Raw genomic sequence first — 16,350 nt, 5'->3', positions numbered from 1 at the left:
AGGATTTTTTTTTCATTAGCACACAGCGAGTGATCTCTACGAGCTTGTAAAGCGAGCAAGAACGAGTATACGTAGAAGTGCAAAAAAAGTGCGCATCCAGGAAATTGGGTCAGTTCGATGATGCCATTGCCACTAGCCTCTTCATTTAGCTCACAGCGCTTCCTGCTCGCCGAGAGTAGCGTTTCAACTGTTTGTTCTTTCTTTTATCGTGTGACTTGTAATGACTTTAGCGATACGTACTGGCAACAGTTTTCGTTTGAGCTTTGTTTTCTTGATTGAAATGTATTTTTAACCTGTCAATTGTTTAGTCCTGTACGGATCTTGTTTTTAAACGAAAATGCAAGTTAGCCCACTGGATTTATTCATAACAGATTAGAAATCAAAAATAAAAAATTTACATTTTTATTAGCAAATTACAAAGAATTCGAGCTTTGGGCGTCATAAATTACCAAGCAGAAGCGAAAACGCATATACAAACGAAAAAAGATTTCGGGATCAATTGCTCCCCGAGAAAAGTTCCAGGAAGTGTTGAGAAGAGAAATAAAAAACGCCAACATCATCAAGAGAACTGGCAAACTATACCGTACCAAGTACCATATACATGAACGATGACTATGACGACAACTCGAGTCTTTAGATCGTGTCAGCAGGTCAAACGTCGGTATGTGTTTTTTTTTTCTTCTGTCCACGAGCTTTTTTGATAAGGAATTCATAATAGGTTCCTTTATAGACGATGACGAGCATTGGACGGTGACTTGTTTGTTACTCGTTGGGATTTTTGGTTGTAGAAGTCGATTTTGAGGTTAGAATTTTGGTAGTCTTAATTTAGGGTATCGTTAGACTTAAAACTCAATCAACAAAAGTAATGTTAAGTTAAAAACTACTTAAATAAAAAAATTTGAATTATTGAGAGGAAAAAAAATCTAACTGGATACCGAATAAGTTCATGGCAAGTTGTATGATTAGGGGAGATCATAAAGGTAATTCGGGATATTTACTCAGTCAAAAGTTTTATTATTGGTTACAATCGTTTCGGAAAAAAGAAAAAAAGCACAACTTTGAGTTGGAAAACCGATAAATCATGATCCATTTCAGTGCAGTAAAAGAAAGCAATAAATCACGAAAATAAAGAATCAGGATTGATGAACCGTGCACCTTAAAACCAAAGTCTTACGGCGGGAAGCCGAGCTTTTACTCTCGGCGCTCTCATTGATCCATTTTATCACTTTTCTCGGTATGTGTTTTTTCCTTTTTTCTTTCTTTTTTTTCAATTTTAGAAAACTGTGTCAACTCCAAGAAACACCCACGGAATGTGCAAGTATTCGTAGCTTTGGTTTCTCGTCGCGTATACGATTGCACATGTAGGTTGAGGAGTGATCTTGCAAGGGAGAAAGGGAACTAATCGATTAAACGACTCACGCGCGAGATACATTTATTCCGGCCAATTGCCCGTAATTCCAGTTTTAATTCCACGAGCAGGATCCAATCAGGTGGAAAATCGGCCCAACGACCGTTTCTTTTTGTTCTATCAGGTGGTGGTGCTGAAGTGACTTTTAAAGCGTACACTGACAGAAGGATTTGTTAGTAATTAACTTTATATGTTAACTTTTAACTTACGTACAATATGTAGTATCCCGCGTAGTGTCATATACAACATGTTAACTATTAATATGCCGTCTGTGTGCAGTTATAATTTAAAAAGTTATAAAGAACATGTAAACTAATTTTCTGTTAACATACTTGTACGTTGATAGTAAACAAATACTTCTCTCAGTGTATAACAGCAACATTTTGACATTTTTTGATATTTCAGGTTAGGTTAATTTAACGGTGGGTTAGTAAAAAAATGATATAATGCTGCTGGGACTTACTTATTAAATCAGGGGTTCAGAAAAAAAAATCTTCTACTGCCAATCTGAAACAAAAAATGGAACAATTTTTTGTTTTAATCGTGTTTTAAAGAATTTTATGGCGCGATTGTTTTATTATAAATATTTTATTTTTCAATTTTGATTCTATTACGATGAATTTCAAGTACCATTTACTCGACAACATTTGAATATGTTTATACACTGATTAACAATAACCAAAACCAAACTTAAATAGTAAAAAATTTTCCAAATAAACATTGTACTGATGATACACATTTATTATTTTATTTTACTATTAAAAAGTTCTACGTTTTTTTATCAAGCCAGTAAAACTAGATCGATGTTAATAAAAAATGTTTGTAAGAAAACCAGCCATTGCTACAACTTTGGAAAATAAAAAAAGATATAATACAGTGTCTTTCACTTTGACACAAGTCATTGAAAATATAAGATTATATTGAGTGGTGTCGTTTCATAAAAAAAAACTGTGCTGCACTCACATAATTATTTTAGAACGTCATTTTCAAACAGATAAAATCTCAGTATCGGTAGTACTTTTTATTTTTTTTCTCCTTAGAAGACATACTTGAAAAACTACTTCTTTGTACGGAAATAAGGTCATCGACCAATTTAAGCCGTCAAACATAACACCCCGAAATGCCTTTGTCTCTCTCTATCTCTATAACTTAGATAAAATAAACACCGGAAAGGATCACGCAACTGACCAGTACCTACTACCAAAACACGATTTTCATTAGTCGTCGTTTGGAAGCTCAACTTCATGCGATGCCCCCTCCTCTCGTGTCCATTTAACGCCCGCAAAGGGAAAAGCAGAAGGGCTGACGGGATTCCCTCGCCACCTTATCGGCCCTCGAGCATCTCTAGTTTACTTGTTTTTATAGACCAGAGAGTGTGCACATCACGGACACGTAGACACACCCGCACGGCAAGTACGAGCATCCGCAGCATGGGGTCGAGGGAACCGAGGAGGATGATATGTTGGTTCGTCCACGTGTCTATGTGTGTACGTGTGTGGGGAGAGAGAAGGTGGATCGACGTTTGGCGCAGACTCTGGGTCTGGTTTTCAAGCTTGTCAAGGGGTAAAAAGAACGGCGCGAGGGGATGGATAGAAAATAGATGGAGTGGCTGTCGAGGGGGTGTAAGTGCGAGACTACGAGTGCTGATGGATCCAAATGATAGAGATTTTGGGGAAAAATATGCTCGGCTGGAAGTTGTATTATTTTTTTTTATCCGATAGGTGGGAGGGATGTTGAAAGGTACGAAAACAAAACAAAAAACCACCCAAGCTCTAATTGTGGGATGGTTAAAATTAAACTTGGATTCGCGTGAGACGTCTGATTTCGTATATGAAATTTGTGTATGAACTCGCTTAGTCGAAGACCTCCCGCACAGCTGTGTGGAGGAGAGGAAAAATAAAAAATAAAATAACGAAATAAAAATAGAACGAGGGAGTAGTCATTCGAATTTGTCTTGTAAATGATGTCGTTACTCAAATCGAGTGCAAAAAGCTCGGACGAATCAATAGAACTTTGTATTGCATACACATAGTGAGCTTTAGGCTTTTGGGGTTACATAAATATTCACCAGACCTATTGTACTCGTATGGCCGAAAAAATATATTATCGTGCAATTGCGTATTGAAAAATACAAATTGAAATACTAAATAGCAGTTTTTAAAATTTATATAGAACTATTTTAATTATTTTGTTTAATATACGTTACAACTATTTCTATTTGTCAATTATTTGACCACGAAGTTTTTACACGACATACTGATTTATTTGGATATGGCTTACACATATTTTTCGTGTAAAAAAGACGTGGAATGTAAGGAAATAAATTTCACGTGATAGAAAAATCCGGTCAATAATTTTCATGTCTCCGTTTCGAAGCACCGTTCGGTTATCCTATCGTTTTTCTCGGAATTTTCATTTTCTTCTCTTCCATCCATTTATGATGGTCTTTTTTCCGTTTAAGCAGCGCATAAAGAGAATTATTTTTTCCTTCGGTCTCATTATTATGGCCCATCGTTGCACTAACGAATTCTCATGGCAGCTCTATTATATGCCTACGTATGAGTGATTCTACAAAAATTGGACGTTTGAAAATCAGAAAAATTAGTCACCCTGAAAAAACCTTTGTGACCTTTTTTTTAACTTGTACAATTATAGAAAAATTTTGAAAAATTTTAGAATAAACTGATCAAAAATCAAAACACTTGAAATAAAGCTCGAAATAAAGTGCGTTGTAAATTTTATCTGCAGAAAAAATTGTTACAGCACAAAAATAATGCTGCTTTCTTGAATTTGAGCACAATTTTTTTTTTTATGCAATAGTATCAAGTTCGAAAAACTCATCAAGTAAGCTTTTTAGGGTATTCACGATATTTTTAACTTACCACAAATTGTAATAATTTTTAGAATCGTACATATAACTTCATTTTAATTTTTCTCAGAAATTAGTACTGAAATTTTTTTTTATGGAATTGTTTAAATACACCAAACTTATCTACTTTTTTTTCTGTTCACCCATTCAAAACTACCAGCATCGATCGGCTGTCAACGACCTCTCCCCGTTCCCTTTTCTTCCTTCCATCCCTAGAGTCGATGATAATATTCACGTGAATTCTACGAGATACACAGATGTTTTATATATTTCAAAATTATTTGTACTCGAAAAGTACTATTAGTTGAGAAACAGCTCAAATATTTTTTTTTTTTTTTTTTTTTTTAGTGGAGAAAATTTTTCATACGAATAAGTATCAAATGTTTTATTACTTATAAATATATTAATTCATTTTCTAAACATTTTGTACGTTATTACAGAGGGTTTGGATATTAAAATTTTTTTAACTGTTGTTAGATAATATACAAATTACTGTTTAAGAAATTACGGTTAATTTTTGTACTTAAAAAAAAAATCCAAATTTTTAAAAACCAGTAAGAAATTTTATCATGAACAGATTATAGATTTTGCAATAATGATTATTCGAGTCACACGCAATCACATTTTTTTCTAATATTTTTATATAAATCACAAAAGAAACGTAATAGTACTTTAAGTAAAAAAATGCGAATAGCACACTCACATACATTTTTAATTTTGACAACTTATTTGGGGCGAATCACGAAAAACCAAGTATAAATAATGTTTACACTCAGAGAAAAAAAGTGTGTATTTGAAGTCAAAATTTTTTGGTGCATGTTCCGGCATCTATTGATTCTCGTGCTGGATATCGATGGTAGTGCTTGCTTTCGTATGCAAGAATCGTTTTCACACTGCGGCAGAAACGATTTCGCTGCGTGCCCTCGTAATTCGACGTACGATTTGAACTTATGTTTTTCTGTTTTTCATAATTTCGAGGTGTTTTGTTGAGTGATTCCTGCACATCGTGTAGTCAAAAAATTTTTTAAACAAAAGAAAACCTCACACCATCTTTTTCACGACTGTTCATACAATTTCTGAGAAGTTCCTCGTTTCACACACTACTGAATTATCTTGAAAAAAAATCACGTTCCCTTCCTCGTCGTTGTTGTATACAACATAAAGACCACCTGCAAAGGTAGTTTTCCGGTTACGAGCATGTAGGTCAGCTCGCTGAGACCTGCTGCTTCTCCTCCTCCTTTCGCCTGCCACTGCAACGTTGCAGGTCAACAAACAGAGCGACGCTCTGTGGACGCCAAGCTTAAATGACGATATCCTAATGGACAGAGGCAATTTGGAATTTCGAGTGGAAAAGTAAAGTATTGGTTTTAGTCCAGCAAATTCGGAGAAATCGAGGACATAGATATTTGAGCTACTAAAATCCGTAAAAAAAATGTTTTCGATAGGAAATCTATAGATTTAATTTTTGACTTATAAACTGATGTTTCCTATTTACGTAACCCTCACTAACAGTTCAATAACCCCACATGGTGCCTCATCATTATCATTGACCCTTTTTAATTCGTTACAATGTTGATGATTGGATGCCCGCATGTCATATACGTTCATGGATACATATTCTCTTTATGCAGCACTTATTCACACAGTACACATGTATTATTTTTGTAAAAAGACTTTTCTTCTCTTATCTTGTTGCAGATACAAAACCATTTTTTTCTCTTGAAATAATTACTTAAAAACGTAAACTCACTTTAGCCGTGGAAGATACAATAAAAAAAAAAATTAGAAGCTCTATACATTTATTCCTCAATTTTGTTCCATGCAGATGGCGCTGTTTCTCTAGATATCCCAAAATGGATAAAATATGATATGGTGTAGACAGCGTTATAATTTTTAGGTCGCTTCGATACGTTGGAAAAAAAAAAAAAAAAAAAAAAAAAAAAAAAAAAAAAAACAATGAGAAGCAAATTCACAGCAGCGGTGCTCTCCGCATCATTGTCCCTTCCATCGTGATAGATAGCCCCGTTATATTTCTACGCGCTGAGGGGATAAAAAGCTCCCACGTGCGTTAGCTTGTAATTTGCTCCCGATGCTCATTAACGGCTCTTTTTCATTATTGTTCAAGTGAGAAAATCACTTTCCAGGCCTTCGAATTTTTTTCTTCGATAAAATATTAAATTCATCGTGTGACAGAGGATGTAACGTGAATGTTCGAGATTTATGGAAAAATTTTTATAATATTCAGAAAATTACGAAATTTTTTCGAATTTTATTTCTTTTTAGAGTCATTAATAATTTCTATGTCAAAAGTCGATTAAGCAGAAGAGAATAGTAAAAAAAACTAACATAACAATGTCAAACAAATAGGATTCTTCTTTGATAATGCTCAAAAATACAATAAATCTTGAAACAGTAAGTATAGAACTACCTATATTGTGGCGAGCATCAGTCTCATCTTTTTTACAAATAGTAGTAAGCGAAGAGCAGATGTTTGATATCTATTAAAATATAAAGGTTCGAGTATTTTACGCATGATAGACTTTACCACCGGCAAAAATTTACAGCTAGTTTTAATCTTTCGAGAAACTGTTCATTCTGAAACATCAAATGTTGAATGTTGGTTACTACAATCACATGATATTCGTACTTTTAATATAATTGCTGTTTCACTACAATACAGAAAAAATTATTGTAACAAGTACATAAAAAAAGGGGATGAAATTAAGTTACGCGGCTAAAATAATATCCATCCCTGCTTTTATTTATTACAATTATCACGATGAAAATTAATGCACAATTTGTACAAAAAGATTAAATTCCAATAAATTTAGTTTGCAATAATTCTTGCTGCGTTTACGCGAAGCGAAAAAAGATAAATTTACCTGTTGATGACAAGAGAAAATAAAATAAAGCACGATTTATGCTAATCGGATTGAGCATGCTTCTTAAGTACAAAGCAACAACTTTCACACTGTATTACAAGCGCTGAGCTTTGCAAACTGTACGTGTCACCAACGATTATTAGATTTGTATAATTAAACGAAAACGTATTCAATTAAAAAAAAAATTTGTTTAATAAAATGTTTTTATACATAAATTAATGTCTTAGTTAAAAAAAAAAAAAAAAAAAAAAATATTGAACAGAATTAAGGTGAACCATTAAAAAAAAAAAAATTTTTTTTATTCGTAGAATAGCGTTGCCCACTTAGTGCAATGGAATTTTCTCGAGAATTTTGATACGAGCGAAATTTCCGTACTTTTCCTCGTTACTTCATAATTGAAAAATTGAGAATTTTTTGATGCAAAGGAACGCGCTCGTACAAACCACATGGAAACAAGCTTCTCTAAGGTAAGCTCTCTTAACTAACAAAGTACATACACAAGTATACAACTTCTGTACTACTGTACTGCTTCAGCCACCACGTACAGACATTGCGCCGTATAATGGGAACTTACGTGATCACTTTATGTAATTCGTGCAATTAAGAGCGGCAGCAGCAGCAGCAACGCGAAACTAATCAGTTAACGGACAAAAGTGGTGTGTATACATACATATAATATATACACACCCTCAGTGTCAGAATGTGTGGTATGGGTCGTCTCGGCGCAAAAGTTGCGTAACAGGGAGTTTAATTAACCGTCAAAAAGTTATCGATCCACGGGGGAGGAATCCCGCGTGAGGGTGACGGAGGTGGTGGTGGGGGGGGCGAAGTTTTGTTGCGCAACGCCAAGCTCAACCTTCAAAATTTGGAATGCGCTTGAGCTGCTGGTCTGTTCTGTTGTTTCGAAATGAGATTAATCGAACGAATGTGTACACGTGACGTGTTACCGTTTGCGCGTTGTGCGAGTTTCAGTAAGCTGATGGCGGATTGTTGTTCGCGATGTAACGGTATTAGATTTAACGAAGTGTACCTACGCATTATTAGGCTAGGAATATTATTGAATATGATGATGATACGCAATATGGTTGTGTAGAGAAAGAATAAAGAAGAAAAAGTAAAATATCTTTATATAATTCTCGTATAACTCAGTATTTCGTTGTCAAGTTATTTGAATAAAGAACCAGATGTGATAGATGAGCAGTTAAAAAATATTCACTGAGAAGTTTCCACCAGAATTGTAATTTTTTTTCTTTTTAACTAGTTACGTTAGAAGCGCTTCACGCGATATTGCTTATTTTGAAATTTTTTTTAAAATTATTTACAGATATTTTTTTATTCTTCATACTCTTATCTAAGTAAATACAATTGTTTTTCTAGTTATCTCTTTTAAGAAGACAATCAAGTAAAATATATCATTTAAAATCATTATCACATAGAGTAACCTTATTGAATTTCATATGATATTACGATTTCAACAGATAATTTTTATTTTGCCAAATAAGTCACGTGATCAGTCGTCATCAATCACACAACTAATAATAAGGCTTCAGTCACGGGACAACCAATATTTTAAGATATAATTATTTAATTTTATGTTTAAAAGTACATCTATGAGATGGAATTTCTTTTTTGTACTCATCATTTTTATGTCTTCAAAAACATTTTGTACAAAATTTAAAACAAATTATAAAAAAAATTTGAGAAATGTTTTTTAATCAAAAACTTTATAGATGGAAAAAAAGAATTTCTTCTAACGTTGCAAAATTTTTTGCTTACATTAAAACCTCTCTCAAATGATTCAAGCCAATCATAAAATACAAAATATTATATAATATTACCAGATTTACATAGATGGTTAAAACATAGACGCATTAAAAAAAAATTAATTTCATCTAACCATGATTTAACTTTTATAATTGTTGATGAAAGCTAAATATAAATATCTTGTGTACAATCACACTAAAAACCTGTACACAAATATTACTTACACAGTCAAGAGGCAGTGATTCATGCGCTCACTATAGATACGCGTGTCTACTGTACTTCAGTAAACGTGTACTCAGTTAATAATTTTACCATCCAGGAAAAATTTGAATGAGACATTAGTCACATTATGTGATCACTTGGTTGTTTTAGTAGTATGATGTGAATCGAAGGCTAGTAATATTATGCGTCAAATGTTTCCTTCGCACACAAACTTGTACGATTAATAGTATCGACACTGCAGTCAGTATACCATTGAGAAATCGATATTTTCAAAGGTATGTGTATAATAGGTAAATGTGAACGTACATAAAATTTTTTTGGATTAATAAAATTAAAATTTTGCTATACGAATAGGTGAAAATTTAATCAAGCTTACATTTTTGGGTTCCTGAATTACGAGCTGAATTATTTATAAAGTTTAATTGAAATACACTACGTTTTACCTTAACTTTAAGATATTTTGTCATGATACTTAATATTAATATAGTATCAGACACGACTCTTTTTTTTAATTATTATCTTGAAAAATACTATCAAGTCTTTTTTTAATACATAGATACCGTACGTTTACTTGTTTGAATTAAAAAGCTTGTACAATATTATCCAACCCTACATTTATATCACATCGTAAAAGTGAAGAACGCATTGATCTCACACCAAATCGAAGCAATGATTCTCACATCACCCTTCAAAACACCCTTACCCATAAAAAGCATGTCCAGTGTGTTCACTACTTACACCAGCCGAGGGGTGTTAATCAAACATGATTGCCGAAGCCTCGTGTATGGTTGGGGCCCGATCCGTGACGTTTGTGCGACACCATTAACGAGGCTCGAAGGACAGGGGAAAGAAAGGGAGACTAGGATTATCTGGGACGCCGTTTGCATTGTTGCCGTAAGGTATAGTTGCTCTCCCCCCGTACTCTGCACATCTGCATAATGAGAGCGCCCGAGTGTGGAAGTCGAGGTGGAAGTGGTGCAATGTGTGCGACAACGAGGAGAGGGCGATGATAATAATAGGGTTGCATCATCGTGAAAAGCGTGTGCTTTTGGGCCATCGATCGATCGAGCTCGGAAGGGTTAAGGGATTTTTGTGACAATCATTGGATTTGAAGAAATTTGTTAAATTTTTTTTGTAGAGCATGATCATGTACAAGTTATTACGAGGAGAATACCCATTTCTCGTTTCATAGTTCCCGAAACTCTCGCCCGTGTGTGTGTGTGTGTGTGTGTATGTGCGTGCATCGAAGCATTACAGAGGCATCGTCATCTGGTTGGTAAAATGAGTCATGGTTCCCCGGAAAAACCGGTATTCTTCTTCCACAATGCGGATACTCCATTGTCGAGTGTTTACGTGTTCATACAACGAGAACACGCGAGGTATATGTTTACCGGCTGAATTAGTGCATATAGCCCTTCTCTCGCTTCTTGGCCTCTCTATACCACTGGTGGTGCGTGAAAAATGAAACGGTTTTTTCTTTATCAAGGCTTTTGGACTAATTGAATATTAAATATTAAACGAGAAAAATATGTAAAAAAAAAAAAAATATTTTCAAAAAATTGAATAATATGACCATATTTTAATTTCATCAAAATGAAAACGCCATCTTATTCAAGCATATCAATTTCCTTTTCGAGAGAAAAACAACTAAAATGCCCTTATGACCTAAAGGTGAATATAAAATGAAAAAAAAAAAAAAAGAAAAGACGCAACAAACGTGACAAAGCCTCGAAAGGTATTAAGGAGCAGAAGGGTCCAGTGGGTGACTCGTCTTGAAGTTACTCACACAAGAGAGACAAGGATACTTTCTTCTCTCTTCCGCTTTGTTATTATCACACAACACAATAGAGCAACCATACACGCATTTGTATGGATCTCTCTCTCTCTCTTGTGCCTTTTCTTCATATTTTTCTCCTCTAACTTCCCTCTATATGCTTGCTGTCTTTTCTATTTTTTAGTATGCGTATGCAGGTAAATTTTTTTTGTTGCATTTAGATACTATGCATGTCCCGCGTTTGCTACCCAGCCCTTTTCTTTTGTACCAACGTGTAATGCCTTCAGAAAATAATCACGATATTTTTTACAGTCTATATATATTTTTTCACCCTTTTAATAATTAATAAAGTGTTTGTTCTCGAGATCTTCGAGGGTGTTGTGTGCGAGCCAACTTACATGCAACACGAGCACAGACACACTGAGTTTGTGCGCGGTAAAGTCTTCTTTTTCCTCTTCGACTTTGGTGTAACACATATAGGTACCATATATGAAGGGAATCGAAAAGGTGTCAGGTTCTCTTCTGTCGCCGATCGCGTTTCATTTGCTGATTCATGATGTGGCTTGCATAGCGTACAATGGGCCCGTGTATCCCTTTTTTTTTAACGCGAGAAGGAGGAGTTTTTTGGTGACAATGTCAAAAAGTTGCAGGTGTGACATAAAAATTAAAATTTCAATGTAGAACTCGAGAGATTCCTTGCAATTTAGAGTAATAAATTTCTAGGAGTCAATAAACTACAGCAACTACATGAAAAGCTTAGTAACTACAAGAGTTAATTTCGAGTAGAAGAATATAATTTGAGTTAATGCGATTTTAACAAAAAATTGAGAAGTAATACTAAGAGAGATTATTTTCTCTAATGTCTTAGTTGATTTATTTTAATTATTATCAGTACGAAATTAATTTAACCTATGTGTTCTCGAATTTGTTCAAGTTTTAAAGTTTAATGTAGAGTTCATAAAGTATGTTTTTAAAATGTATCACATCATGCTTATTTCAAGAGTAAAATCAACAAAGAAAGTGACGAGACAAAAAAATTAATTCAGTGATATACGATCAAGTGGCAATTACTAAAGAATTAAATGAAATTAACGAAAGAGATAAAGTGAGAAAAAATTGAAGCAAAGACGATAAGTGTGGAATAAGTGTGATTTTATACATCACACATTAAAGTAGTAATTTCTATTTTAAAAATAGAAAAACTTATTAAATAAATCCTTCTTATACCTAAAATATGAAGGATAAATTCATGTACAAATAAGAACTAAAAATTCTAAAAAATTAAAATTGGACTGAAAACTTTACACCAATCTTATACCAATTCGTATTTTTTCTGTATAAATATTTATTTTCATTTGTGAAGAAGCAACACATCTAAAAAAAGTTTATTTATAAAGAAGACCAATTCTTGTTCTAAATTTGTTTATCGGGGAACGATAACACATTTTATGTATCTATTTACAGTAAGGAAATTAAATAACACTATAGAAAAAAAATTTAATGGTCGTTGGAACAAAATTGATATACTGTAAAATATTTTCCCTTAATAGATAGAAAAAATCGCTTAATCATTGTTATCAAATATACGACTTGTTTAACAATACTTTTTGGTTAATACAGTAAACTTTTATATCGTATGATATTGAAATAAAAGTATTGTAACATTTATATACAGTAGACAGATTCGTATCGTTCTGTATCAATTTAATTTTAAGGAGACATTTCTGAGTTTCCAGCGACGAATTTCACTTTATATGCAAAGACCTTCTCTCTAATGGTAACAATTTATGTCAAGTTGTACTTACGTAACTCGATTTAGAGGAAACATTTTAATTAAAAATTGGTAAAAATATAATGAAAGGAACAATTGTATTGTATTGATAAAAATTAAAATCCAAAACTTTTTAGAAATCAAAAAGTATTTGTGTAAAAAAATTTAAGAATAATTTTTTATTATGAATAAAGGCAAAATTTTCTTTAATAAATTTTACTCCTACAACTATCATTTTTAATGATGCCTTAGTTTCGAGTATTTTTGACCATCACTACATTATTTTAAAAAACATATCAAAAATACAAATATAATCTGAATATTCCATACAAATCTCTTTGTAAGCAAACCAAAATCTATTTATTGTTACGAAATTTGGGAGAAAATAAAGAAAAGAGGTAAGAAAAATTTAAAAACTTTTTCAGAATAAAGGTTGCACTGAGTGAATATCAGTAGCAGCAGCAGACGGCTGAAAAGCAGAAAATATAAGAAAATGAAAAGTCGATAGGAGTAAAGAGAAAAGAAAAGGCGTGAAACAGTCAATACCATCGACGACGACTGTGGAATGAACGATATTGCCTCTGTCTCTATCTCTCTCTTCCTGTTACTCTGTATATGTATATTGAAGCGTTATATATTTCCTGACACAGGAAAAAGCCCAGTGAGTCATTGTATTGTAACGAGCCAAGCCAAGTCATGGGTAACTATACACATCATTTTACACATTTTTTTTATCTCTTCTACTTTTTGTCCCTAACTATTTTACACAAAATAATATTGTGAATATTTTTTATCTTTTATGTATCAATGGCTAACACAAATGCGTATGTCTGTTATCGCATTTTGTATTTTGAAGGATTACATTTTCCTCATAGTGATGTATTTTTAACATCTGTGTAATAAGTGCAATTACGTACTCTCAACGATATATGAAAATCTTTATTGTGTCTCATAGTAAAGCATAGCAAGGTGGCCTAAAAATTTTCGAAACGATTGAAATTAGAAAACTTTACTCTTGCTCTGATACACAAAAAATCGCAAAAAATCACTATCACAGGTGCAGACATTAATCTTCAATAATTTCTATTAGATTTAATATTTAATATCACTAAACATTTATCATCGCACATAATATCTAGTTCTAATTCTTTATTTATCTAAAAAATCTCTTGACGTTATGAAAATTATTCGTAATAACAAAAGAAATATTATTCGACTACTTAAATAATAGGAAAGAGAAAGTACGGACGTACTTGAAATAATGTGTTTTTTTAGTATCAAAAGAGAATTTACGAATGAAAATACTAAAAAAATTATTTGACAAATTAAAAATATAAAGTAATAAAATTGCACCTTTTTTAATTACCTATGTTATCAAGTTTTCTTTTCTAATCAAGGCTATGGTAATTGTTTCTTCTGTTAGATTACCCTTTCGCGTGTTTCCGCACTCTCAATAAACTTATAAGTTTTTCGAGAAGTAATTAAAATAATTGGTCAAAACTTGGCTGAATAATATGACATTTGGTATGCAAATGGCAATTTTTTAAGTCAACGTAGAAAACGATAAAAAAAATTTCCTTCTGAATATTCAATAGTGAACAACAACTTTGTATTGATTTGGGAAAAAATTTCCTTCAACCAGCCCAACTGAATTAATTTTACCGAAGAAAAAAAGAAATTGAATAAGAAGAAAAAAATCTATTTTCACGGTGTACTTGCGCCAACTTTAGTACAGCCAAAACGCCTCTTCGTAGTTGAAGTGAATTAACCGACAGAAATCAACGAAGGGGAGATAAGGCGTCAAAGTTTTTCGTCTGCGACTGTGGGCCGGCCGGAACAAGGTTCGTTGGAGGTTAAAAGAGTTTCGACGGTGAGATTTTTTTACTTTTCCTAAGACAAACATTTTTTTGATAAAAAAAAATACATTAATCAAAATAGATGAGATTGTAAAATAATTTTACGAGATCTTTTATTAACAATCATTAAAGTTATTTTTAGATAAATTGAGATGAAAACTGAAATTTTATTGTAAAGAGTAAGTTGAGAGACCGGGGTGTTATGCACAGTGAAAACTACTATGATGACACATATTTTACTAGGTAAAAAAAAATTGCTTAGATAATATGATTTATCTAGATTGACTTTTTTAAGATGAAGATAAATTATATGTGTTCTTTTGCATAAACACATGAAATAATATAACTTGTAGGTAACAATAAAGGCACATGTAACATTTTTGCAGCCATTAAATTGAAAAAAAATAGTAAAATATGATCACCACTCCCCAAATATTTTCAAATTTTATAAACATTCTTTCCAATGATAAATAAAAAAAATTATGGAATAGAAATGCCAACGTCAAGTAGCATCAAGGAAAAAAAAAAAAAAAAAAAAAAAAAAAAAAAAAAAAAAAAACGAGACACGCACCTTGTGCCTTTGTCAAAAATGTCGTGACGTCGTTTTCCTTTGTTAATATGTAGCTTTCTGAAGTTTTCGCGATTTTTTAACGTTTACTTGGGCTTCTTATCACAACATCACTGCGTTACTTCAAAAAAAATTTAATGCCTGACGAAACTTTTTTTTTTTTATCAAATGCATTCAATTGAGCACTGGTATTTACATTATTTTTTTTATAAAAAATTGTAACCAAGATTTTAGCTCTAAATTAATTTTAATGTTAAAATATCCACTATCTGTAAAAAAATGTATAAAATAAGTCTTGGAAATTAAATTCGAATTACAAATAGTACGCTTGAAAAAAATCTCTCTCCATTAAAAAAAAAAAAAAAAAACAATAGAACCAAAATAATTTTGATTTCCCTGACTAAAAATTCGCCTCGATAAGAATCGAGCGGTGAGGAAAAAGAAATCCATACCCAGCGTCTGCTGCGAGTGACGAGAGCCTGGACAGACAGCGCAGCAGCTGAGCTGGATAAGAAGAGTTTTTTGTTTCACTTCTCAAGAGGCGCAAAACAAACGCGGTGGGTATATATGATGGCAGCTTGTTGGGCTGATAAGAAAAGACGGTATAGCAGAGCAGAAGGAGAAAGAAGTTTTTTTTTATGGGGGAGAAAAGTAGCATCGACCTCTTCTTGGAGAGTAGACGTTGCACTTGTGTATTGATGCAAAGTGCAGTGTTTGGGATGTAGCGATCTGAATGGTACTTGGATTGGAAAGACTTTTTTATTTTTATTTTTAATGAACTTTGTCAAAGTCAAGGTTTTCGTACCTTAGGTACCCATTTTTCTTTTCTTTCTACAGAAAAAAAAGTTTTCCTACTACTTAAATCCGAATTTCTAAATTTTTTAAAAAACAAGTGAGCCATTATGTTGTTCTTACAGACTTGAAGAAAAACAAAATATGTGACTAAACTGTTACCAATAAATCCAAATGAATCACGATTCCCTTTTATGTGCACTTGCTTGCACGTCATCCAAGAGTCAGTTGTCTATTACACCTCTAGGCTCGTTAGTACACCCTTACAGTCTTATTATACTTTATATAGTATGCGGTATCGTGGATGCTGCTGCGGTTGTAAAATAATAATAATAATAATATCTCTTGACAATTGAAATGACAGAAAGAAATATCATTTGCTAAAGTGACGTTTTTTTCTGTTGAAATTGCCTTTGTCAATTTATTTATTTTTTGTTTGTTTCA

At 32.7% G+C, this 16,350-nt stretch overlaps 1 protein-coding gene across 2 annotated transcripts in view; it reads right to left on the bottom strand.

The window, feature by feature from the left end:
- Window positions 1-16,350, bottom strand: part of Rap1 (RAS oncogene family member Rap1) — a 43,830-nt gene that overhangs the window by 24,018 nt on the left and 3,462 nt on the right. For both annotated transcript variants that reach the window (XM_089595149.1, XM_089595150.1), the window contains one exon: window positions 1,872-1,915. The gene's annotated coding sequence lies outside the window, so the exon portion shown is untranslated. The remainder of the gene's footprint in view (window positions 1-1,871; window positions 1,916-16,350) is intronic.

The sequence above is a fragment of the Copidosoma floridanum genome, unplaced genomic scaffold (assembly GCF_036245765.1).
Source record: "Copidosoma floridanum isolate Cflo_tuat_1 unplaced genomic scaffold, Cflo_Japanese_pri ptg000025l, whole genome shotgun sequence".
In the NCBI taxonomy this organism is placed as follows: Eukaryota; Metazoa; Arthropoda; class Insecta; order Hymenoptera; family Encyrtidae; genus Copidosoma; species Copidosoma floridanum.
This window is presented reverse-complemented; position numbering and strand designations above follow the sequence as displayed.